The sequence below is a fragment of the Microtus oregoni genome, unplaced genomic scaffold (genome assembly GCF_018167655.1).
Source record: "Microtus oregoni isolate MIOR12 unplaced genomic scaffold, Mior012 000045F_ref0000178, whole genome shotgun sequence".
In the NCBI taxonomy this organism is placed as follows: Eukaryota; Metazoa; Chordata; class Mammalia; order Rodentia; family Cricetidae; genus Microtus; species Microtus oregoni.
In genome coordinates, this window is record NW_024543219.1 from 5,771,753 (window position 1) to 5,781,848 (window position 10,096).

Genomic DNA, 10,096 nt, shown 5'->3' on the forward strand with positions numbered 1-10,096 from the left:
AGGCTACTCTGAGGATTGATGCTACAACCTGGATGTCCCCAAGCTTCTTTGTGGGTACCTACTTTATGTTCTAGAATCACTGGGTCACCTGGGTATGGCTTCTCACTGTGATATATCATTTTATACCACCAACAATCTCTGAGGGTCCTCATTTCTCCCAAATTTCAATGAGGCTGATTTTAATTCAGAATGAACAACTTTGAGTACAAACAGTAACTGAGTTCTTAAGATACAGCGGAGGGTGAGTGCTTTAGACCATCAGAAGCCTAAATGGCGTGCACTAAGACAGCCCATTCTCACACCACGGTGCGACTATAGGACATGTGCTGGAGTTAGATACAGCTAAAAAGAACTCTCCAAGTCAGAATCACTCAACAAATAAATTCCAGCCCAAGCTGCAAGACCAAGGTAAACTATGCTAAGGTTAGGCAAAGGTAGAAACAAAATGTTAGCAAGCAATGCATATGAGGACAAAGCAGGGGACAGAGAAGACACAGTGAGACCCCTGACCATTGAGTGTGCAGTCATCATACACCCAGAGCAGGGAAGGGACACAAATGCTCAGCAAGCCTATCCTGCCCCTCAGACACCTTTATTTACCACAGTGGCCTCCTCCACTGTACTGCATTCCTTTGATTTGCTCAGAATTTGCTTTTCTTGAAGATAAATATTTTCCCTCTACAAATACCAGAAACCACTGAATTACAGTAATTTTGTGTTCTAGAGAGCTAGGTGGATTTGCAGAAAGATGGGCAGCAGCATACAATATTTGATGGATGTAAAGTGAGCAGGCACAAACTTTTCAAAATAATTGGGCTCTAGCATCATTAAAGATAATTCATGAGGGGCGGAAGTAGCCGGAGCGGGCTGGCGGCAAGGTGAGGCGAGAGCTGCACAGGGCCCTATGCGGCTGCGTAAGCATGTCGGACTTCGACAGTTCGAGCAGCAGCTCAACGAGAATAAACAAGAACGGGACAAGGAGAACCGCCATTGGAAGCGTAGCCACAGCCGCTCTAGAAGCCGGGACCGGAAGCGCAGGAGCCGGAGCTGAGATCGGTAACAGGGACCAGCGCAGTGCCTCCCGAGACAGACGAAGGCGAAGCAAACCTTTGACCAGAGGAGCACGGTGGATTGATTCGTTCCCCTTGCTATGAGAAGAAGAAGAAGGTGCGTAAATACTGGGACATGCCACCACCTGGCTTTGAGCACATCACCCCAATGAAGTACAAGGCCATGCAAGCTGCGGGTCAGATTCCAGCCACTGCCCTTCTCCCCACTATGACTCCTGATGGTCTGGCTATGACCCCAACGCCCGTGCCTGTTGTTGGGAGCCAGATGACCAGAAAGGCCAGACGCCTCTACGTGGGCAACATCCCATTTGGCATCACTGAGGAAGCTATGATGGACTTCTTCAATGCCCAGATGCGCTTGGGGGGATTGACTCAGGCCCCTGGCAACCCAGTCTTGGCTGTGCAGATTAATCAAGACAAGAATTTTGCCTTTTGGGCCGCTCAGTGGATGAAACAACCCAGGTCATGGCCTTTGATGACATCATCTTCCAGGGTGAGTCATTGAAGATTCGAAGGCCTCATGACTATCAGCCACTGCCTGGCATGTCAGAGAACCCCTCTGTTTATGTGCCTGGCGTTGTGTCCACTGTAGTTCCAGACTCTGCCCACAAACTATTCATCGGGGGCTTGCCCAACTATCTGAATGATGACCAGGTGAAAGAATTGCTGACTTCCTTTGGGCCTCTGAAGGCCTTCAACTTGTTCAAGGATAGTGCCACAGGGCTCTCCAAGGGCTATGCCTTCTGTGGGTACGTGGACATCAACGTCACAGATCAGGCCATTGTGGGGCTAAATGGGATGCAGCTAGGGGACAAGAAGCTGCTTGTCCAGAGGGCGAGTGTGGGAGCTAAGAATGCCACACTGAGTACCATCAATCAGACACCTGTAACCCTTCAAGTGCCCGGCCTGATGAGCTCTCAGGTGCAGATGGGCGGTCACCCGACTGAGGTCCTGTGCCTCATGAACATGGTGCTGCCTGGAGAGCTGTTGGACGATGAGGAGTACGAGGAGATTGTGGAGGATGTGCGAGACGAGTGGAGCAAGTATGGGCTGGTCAAGTCCATTGAGATTCCCCGGCCCGTGGATGGCGTCGCGGTGCCTGGCTGTGGAAAGATCTTTGTGGAGTTCACCACTGTGCTTGACTGCCAGAAAGCCATGCAGGGCCTAACCGGCCACAAGTTCGCCAACAGAGTGGTGGTCACAAAATACTGTGACCCTGACTCTTACCACCGCCGGGACTTCTAGTAGAGGTGGCTGGGGGACGGTGGGGGCAGGGCCGGCTGGGGACTTTACCCCCACCTGTCCCCCCCTCTTTCTCCCCTCTGAAGATGATGGGCAGAGGAGCGATAGCCGAATGACAGCCGGCAGCAACTGGAATGGCAGCAATTATGGGGGGTGGGGGTGGGGGGGCTAGGGCAGGAAGGGGACTGGGCAAGTGCACACAGGCCCACATAGACACAGGCACCCACACAGACAGAGGGAAGGGGCAGGGATGGGGACTGTGTGCACAGCAGAGCGGGTAGGACCCCCACAGCCCCGTCCCAAACAGCCTCTTCTTATCCCTTAAACCCTTTTCCTCGGCCCTTTCCCCATGGTAGGAACATAGCGTGTTTATATTTTATGGCCAAACTATTTTGAATTTTATTGTCTGGCCCTCAGTGCCCTTTCCTCTCCCTTTGCAGGACCACAGCTCCCGTCCTCTGGCTTTTGGTCCTTCCAGTTCTCCACCCTGGTTTCTTAAGTAGTTGATTCCTTAGCCTTTTCCTGACCCCCAACCCGTTATCTCTGTCCCGCTCCTCCTCTCTGTGGCAGTTTCATATTTGCTAATAAGAATTTGCTCATTAAACATTTTGTTGTATTTTTTTAAAAAGAAGATAATTCATGAGTAAGTGAGCATATAAATATACAGAAATACAGACATAGTAATACTCACAAACACATACCTGCACATATAAACACACCCATTCACCAAAACTCACACAAGCACTTATCCTTACATATATAGGAAACATGGGCAACACAATCACACTCAAACTACACATGGGCACACACACACACACACACACACACACACAAAAGGACACTACTGCACAAGAAACAGGCAGGAGAAACACTTAGAGACACACACAAACACACATAGAAATCCAAACACAGAGATATGCAGAAATGTTCCACACAACACAGACACAGATACATACACACAAAACACACACATACAGACTTCTGAACCCAGAATAACCAGGGAGAAGGTTCCTACCTTTCATAACCTTTTCTGATGCAGCGGGAGGGAGTGGGTCCTCCCTGCTGTCTACAGGCTATTAGACTAAGTCAAACTCTGCTCCCCTGGCCTGCATTTACTTTTCCTTCCATGAATTTTATCCATACTGATAGTCACTGACCCCACAGATGCCAAGATGATCCATCATAGTTTCATCACTAAACCTACCCTGTCACCTCCACAAAAGACCTTTTGGCAGCTCAAATGAATGAAATTGACCCATGGTCAACATCCAGGAAAGTTTCAACAATTACAGTGCATATAATATGAATTCATCTCCAGTGTTAGTCAGAAGGAGGCTGGTGATGTCACCTGAATTGCTTTTCAGGAATGCAGCTCTCTGTACAACTATGAGAGGGAATCTGTCCTAAGACACAGCCATGCACATGACATAGTCAGCAACACCATCAGCAAGGAGATGCACTGGGGGATTCCATGCTTTGAAGTCAGTGAGATCAACCAGATATTTCCTGTGGTGTTGGTTCTGTGTAGTGAAAGGAAAGAAGTCTACTTTTTAATTTTAAAATAAGTTTTGTTTGAATTTTGTTATTACAAAACACACAAAAGTAAATATGTGTAAAATGCAGAGAGAGCTACTATGTCCTTCTTCTTTACAAGCAATTGAAACTTAAAACAATTAGAAGAGATAAAACAATATAGAAGGTCCACTTTAGAGAGCAGAGGAGATCCAAAGAGTGCTGACCAAGCAGATACACTAAAACATAAAATTTCAGGGTCCTCAAGAGACTTGAGCTCAAAGCAATAAGGAAAAGAGAAACAGAGGGTAACTCTGTCATTTTTTAAGCCTGCAAACAAACACACAATTGTACAACTCTACACATGCATGCATACATCACAAATACAACATAAATCATAATTCAGCAGAAAAAAATGAAGAGAACAGTATTCTGAATGAACAGTTGAATTTATATTATGTACACAATGCTTTCAATTGAGACTCACAATGCTACTATTCATCCAATGGGAACTAAGAAATTCTAGGGGAGCATACAACTTAGTCAATCTATGTTGAGTTGATTAAAGAAAATGTTCTCTTGAAGCCTAAGATGTGTCACCCCAACCTTCAGCCTGTCAAAAGTCCTACATCTTTAGTCATCCAGTCAGCTCCAGAGGAGAAACTCCAGGGAGAACTGTCCAGGACCCCCCACAGAAAGTAGGGTTGACAAATTGATATTCAGGATTCTTTCAGTGTGAATCAAGAGATGAGCAAAGGGAATAGAAACATTGGGCTACAGGAAGAATGGAGCAGACCACACCCCCTTATCTGACAATGAGAACCACTTACCTGGCCCTGGGACTGGGCACTTGACAATGCCACTCACCTGGCATTGTCACTTGACCTTCCAAGCTGCTTCCTATCTGTGATCTCAGGTGACCTCTGCTAAGCAAATGAACCACAGAGCACTGATCTCATCAATGAAATCTCTTTGCTATTCCCTAAGCAGCTCCTTGCACAGCAGCCCTTTAACCATGATGAAATGTAGGTGCATGTTTTGTAACTGATCCATCTCCCTCAATGAAGATCAGTTTCCAGCAGTTTCTTTCAAGAACATGACCCCAAAGAGACTTGTGAATGATCACAGAAATGAACAATAGGATGTTATGTAGGTGAGGGTCTGGATGGACAGGTGGGTGATTGGTTGCATGTGTGTCTCTGTTTGTGGTTGAACCGGTGAGCAATTTGCCTCCGTCACCTCAGTCTACCTGCTGCTGCACAGCACAGGGGTCACAGATCCTCTCACAGACCTCCTTCAAGAGCCTCTTCACCTCCTCACAGCACTCTCACAGTGCAGTCTTCCTCTGCCACAGCTTTCTCTTCTTGAGTTTCAACACACGTACATTATTTTTAAGCTCAGTCAAATCTCATTGGACCAGGCTGTGGAAGTAACTGAACCACCATCCAAACATGGTGAGCTCCATTCAACCTCCATTTTACATCCTTTATTTCAAACATCACCAGTCCTAAAAAGTCCCAGACCCCAAAAAGAACAAGACTGGAGCTTATAGTAGCCAAGCCAGTTTCAGTCAGATACAGTCCAAACCCAGAGAATAACCAAATTCCAGAAAAATTGAAACTATATCTAAAAACCTTGGAGATTCTCATTGACACCTATTGCTGTAGAGAGTACCAGAGCACATGACTTCTACCCCCCCCCACACACACACCACCACATACAGTCAGGATTCCCATTACATGCAGGGAGGAGGCACTGTCTCATAGTATAAAGATGAAGACCAGAGAGGAGAAGTGATGAGCTTTAGGCCTTGCAGTGTCACAGTGAGATGGATGAATGGGCCAGGCCCCTCCAGCTACTGCCAGGAGCTGTGAGCACGCAATCACCTGCTGGTCAAGTACAAAGACTCACCACAAACTCACAGGACTTAGCATGTCACACAGGCCAGCACCTGTCAAGGCCTCGTTTAATGCTTTATGAGTGCTCATACATTACTTTTCCTATCCCCAAACTGCAACTCAGGCCACAGGCTCTGCTTTTCATTGGAGGAAGCAAAATATCCTGTGTCCCAACTCACAACTACCCAGGTTCCAAGTGCTGCCTCTCCAGTGTTCTAATGAAATAGCTTAAGTGCCAGGACAGCCTGAGGTTCAAACTCATGATCTTCAGGAAAGTTTGGCTTAACAATGTGGTATCAAAATGGTGAGTGGAGAACTGGACATAGTTAACTGAGTACATGTTGTTCTAGTTCAAGGTGGAGAGTTGAGATGGTGCATCCCCAGTAGTCCCTTCAGGCATATAAACACAAGTGAACTTGTGTATTAGAATGGAATAAGACCAGGAGAGTCCATGATGAGTCCCAAGAAAAAGTCCGAGGAAATGCTAGAGACCCAATTAGGTACCTGAAAAGCAAAAAAGCTATCCTCAACCTGGTGTCCATGAGCTATGTCTCTGCCCTAAACTATCATGGCTAGGCATGTGCCTGACTCCCTAATGCAGTATCCTGGTCCTCAAAGGCAAAAGCTAGGCTGACCATGTAGATTTGGAGGACAGTGTCACCTCATATCTGAAGTGATACATGTAAGTCCTGCTGTCCTTAGAGCTTAGAAATACCAAGTCCTAATTAAATGTGTCTAGGACCAAAGCATCTGAATGTCTGAGACTTTGGTTCCTGGCCGGGGGTGTTTCCTTCCCTTTTTATTATGATCAGATTCCCATGGAAACTGAAGGAATCCACTACAATGAAGGGCAGCAACAACCTACACTGAGAGGGACACATAATTAGTCATTCTTTTGCTTCTGCTGTCCTTCCTTCCCACTCTGAATGAGATTAAGGATCACACAGAAAAGCAACTGCAGGTTACACAACTTATGGATCTCCCAAACTAACCATCAGAAACCGTGTACTCTGGACATGCTCTTTGGGCACCTAGAGAAGCAGCATAGGACCATTGCTTCCCAGAATCTCCCAGATGCTAACCCCCACTACTGGAAGGCTCACCTCAAGCTACATCTTCTTTAGGAACTTCTTCATTTCCTGCCCAGGAATCCCTGTGCCTTTCCCAGAATCATTTATTTGTCCATGTTTTACACTGACCCTGAAGGCTAGCTTCCTTCTGCCTGTCTCTTCTCTCCCCATGTTCTCCATTCTCTCTCCAAAGCAGCCTGCACAGTCTTGCCAACATGTTAAAGGGCACTGAAAGGCTATCCCACAGTCACTTGGTGATCCCAGAACACTGGTGACATCACAGGGAATACCAAGGGCTCTTCGGAATACAATAGAATGTCCAGAGAAGGCAATAATAGGGTCCTCAGCAGCAGCCCTCACCTGCCTGCCTGCTAGATCTTCTGTAATTCACTGAAAACTATACTGCCCTTTCCAGGACCCTTCCCAGAAACACAAAGGAAGGCCTTCATCGCCTCCTCATTATAAAGTCAGAGATCTCTCTCTGCTCCATTAGAATATACTCACTACTTCATGTACTGGAAATTGAAGACTCACTTCCAAACACATCCCAGGTAGTGGCTCATCATTCTTGGGATCTCCAATCAATAGCATGAGAAATAAGATTTCTAGGTAATTAAATCATGCTTGTGAAGAGGAAAGTTCAGTTCCCTGAAGGTAACAAGCACATTAGGGAGGCTCTACAAGGCTGTTACAATAAGTTGGTGTAATAGAAGATTGTGGGTGTCCTGTCAGAACAAAGATAAGTCCCATAGTTGATGTAAATTACCCCTAAACTTCAGCAGAATACATACCAGCTATCCTTAGTTAGCAAATGTGTAATCAACATGTGACAGGTCATGCTAGACATATTAGGAACTCCCCAGGGGAGTCCTCAACACAAGAGCAGACACTTCCATGAAAAGTGATTCCTACACTCTAGTTCAAGGAAACATGAATGGCTATTGAGAGACCACACAGAGAAATGCAAAGGCATTTCCTAAAAATCAAAATTCTCATAGTCATGGGGAGAATATGTAATGTGTCACTGCTATGGTACTTCGCCTATGTCCATTCAGATGTTATATCACACTGAAACCATGTTAGACAAGATTAGGTATCTCAGTAATACCCATTTTTAGAATTCAAAAGACACTAATTATAGGCTCAAAGTCCTTTGTTTATGGCTAGAAACCAAATATGAGTGAGTACATACCATGTTCCTCTTTTTGGGTCTGGCTTACCTCACTCAGGATAGTGTTTTCTATTTCCATCCATTTCCATGCAAAATTCACAAAGTCCTTGTTTTTTACTGCTGAGTAGTACTCTAATATGTATATATTCCATACTTTCTTCATCCATTCTTCCATTGAAGGGTATCTAGGTTGTTTCCAGGTTCTGGCTATTACAAACAATGCTGCTATGAACATAGTAGAGCATATACTTTTGTTGTATGATAAGGCCTACTGGCTTTGTGGGAGCTTAGGCAGTTTGGATTCTCACATTACTAGACCAGGATGGAGGTGGGTGGTCCTTGGACTTCCCACAGGGCAGGGAACTCTGATTGCTCTTTGGGCTGACGAGGGAGGGGGACTTTATTGGAGGAGGGGAAGGGAAATGGGAAGCAGTGGCAGGGAAGAGAAAGAAATATTTAAAAAATAAATAAATTAAAAAAAAGAGTTAATAAGAAGCCTGAAAAAAAAAGAATCCAAAAGCCAGCCTCTGCTCTATATCTTACCTCATCTCAATCAAACATGACACACCAAACTTGAGTCTCCCCCTCTGTGGACATCAGTTCTCCTTTCTTTCTATAGGGAGATGAGTGTCTCTAAGAAGTTACCTGGTTTCCTCTGTGTCCCTGAACAAGGTGACTCAGAGGACAAATTCCTAAGTCATATTCAGTGCTGCAGAGGATGCACCTTGGCATTACAGCCGTGTGCTTTCAGAAGCCTGGAGATAATTGCTACTGTCTCAATCACTCAGGTAGTGTAGGAAGGCCCAAATCACTTGCTTGATGGTTCAGACTCTCACATTAATGGGGAAGTCATTCATGGCAGAACATAGTCCCCAGATTCACAAAGCTATCCTCAATGGCAGCCCAGGACACCCAGAGCTGTTGGGAAGGGACAGTCTCTGCCTAGGTACACTGACCTAATAGCTCTCAGTCTGAACTGGACATCTGTGTGCCACCCACAGCTGGCAGTGAGAAACCTCAGGGTCACTGGATGACAGCAGCATTTGGTGCCTCAGTCCTGCTAGTGGCTGTGACATACAGCATGACAACCTCAGGCTTTTCCAGGACACTCTCCATTCCCTATTATTACTGGCATACAACTTAAAGGACTCCAGTGGGGGCAAAGTGCAGTGATGGTATTGAAATCTCATTAATTCATATGTCTCCTTCTCCACTCAGAGTGAATGCAGAGGGGTCCCAGCCTTGTCAATTCCTGACTCTGTCAAACTAACCATCATTAATCATTGGTGTGGATCAGCCCTTTAGAAAGTCAGAGAATCAAGATAGGCCTATTGCATCCCAGAAACCCCCAATTCCTGAGCTCTTGCCCTGGAAGGCTCAAGGCCATCACATTCAGAAAGATTCCTAGTCCCTGCCCTGAACTCATTGTGTCTTTCCCAGGAACATTTATTTCTCCATGTTTTCCAGTGAGACCGAGGGCCTGATTTCTTCTTCCTCACTGTGGTCTCTCCATGCTGTCCATTCTCTCTCCCAAGTAGACTCCTCAATCTTGACAACATGTCTACAGGCAAACCAAATAGGCACTGAACAGATGTCCTGGGGGCACTTGGTGTTGCTACAACACTAGTGACATCACAGGGGATGCTAGGAAGACTCCAGGATACAACAGAATTTCCAGAGAAGTGACTACTGATGTCACGGGCACAGTCTTTGCCTCCTTGCTAATTATTTCTCTATGAACAGAATAGAAGCTGAGGTTTCCTTTCCATGAGTCTCTCCTGTGACACAGGAAAAGTTATTCAGCACCTCCTCCTTCCAAAGCTAGAGATTTCTCTGCTTTATTAGAATCTTTTCACTGCTTCACCCATGGGGAGTTAAATCCTCACTTTTTAAGCACTTCCCAGGAATGGCTCTTCCCTCCTGAACATCCACACCCAATTATATGAGAAATAAAGCATGCCAAGAAATTAGGTCAAGATGACATGGAGGATGAGGGTTGATCCTCTGAAGTGAACAAGCACCTTGGGAAGGCTAAGGTTAAGGGAAGGTGGCCATTGTGAATTTGTAAGTGAGCTGAGAGTGTTATGAGACCGAACGTGCTCTAGACTGATCTCTCCACATGCCTGTGTATTA

At 45.8% G+C, this 10,096-nt stretch overlaps 1 pseudogene; it reads left to right on the top strand.

Annotated features, from left to right (window-relative positions):
• Window positions 1-920: 920 nt before the first annotated feature.
• LOC121435126 lies at window positions 921-2,315 on the top strand (annotated as a pseudogene).
• Window positions 2,316-10,096: the final 7,781 nt, after the last annotated feature.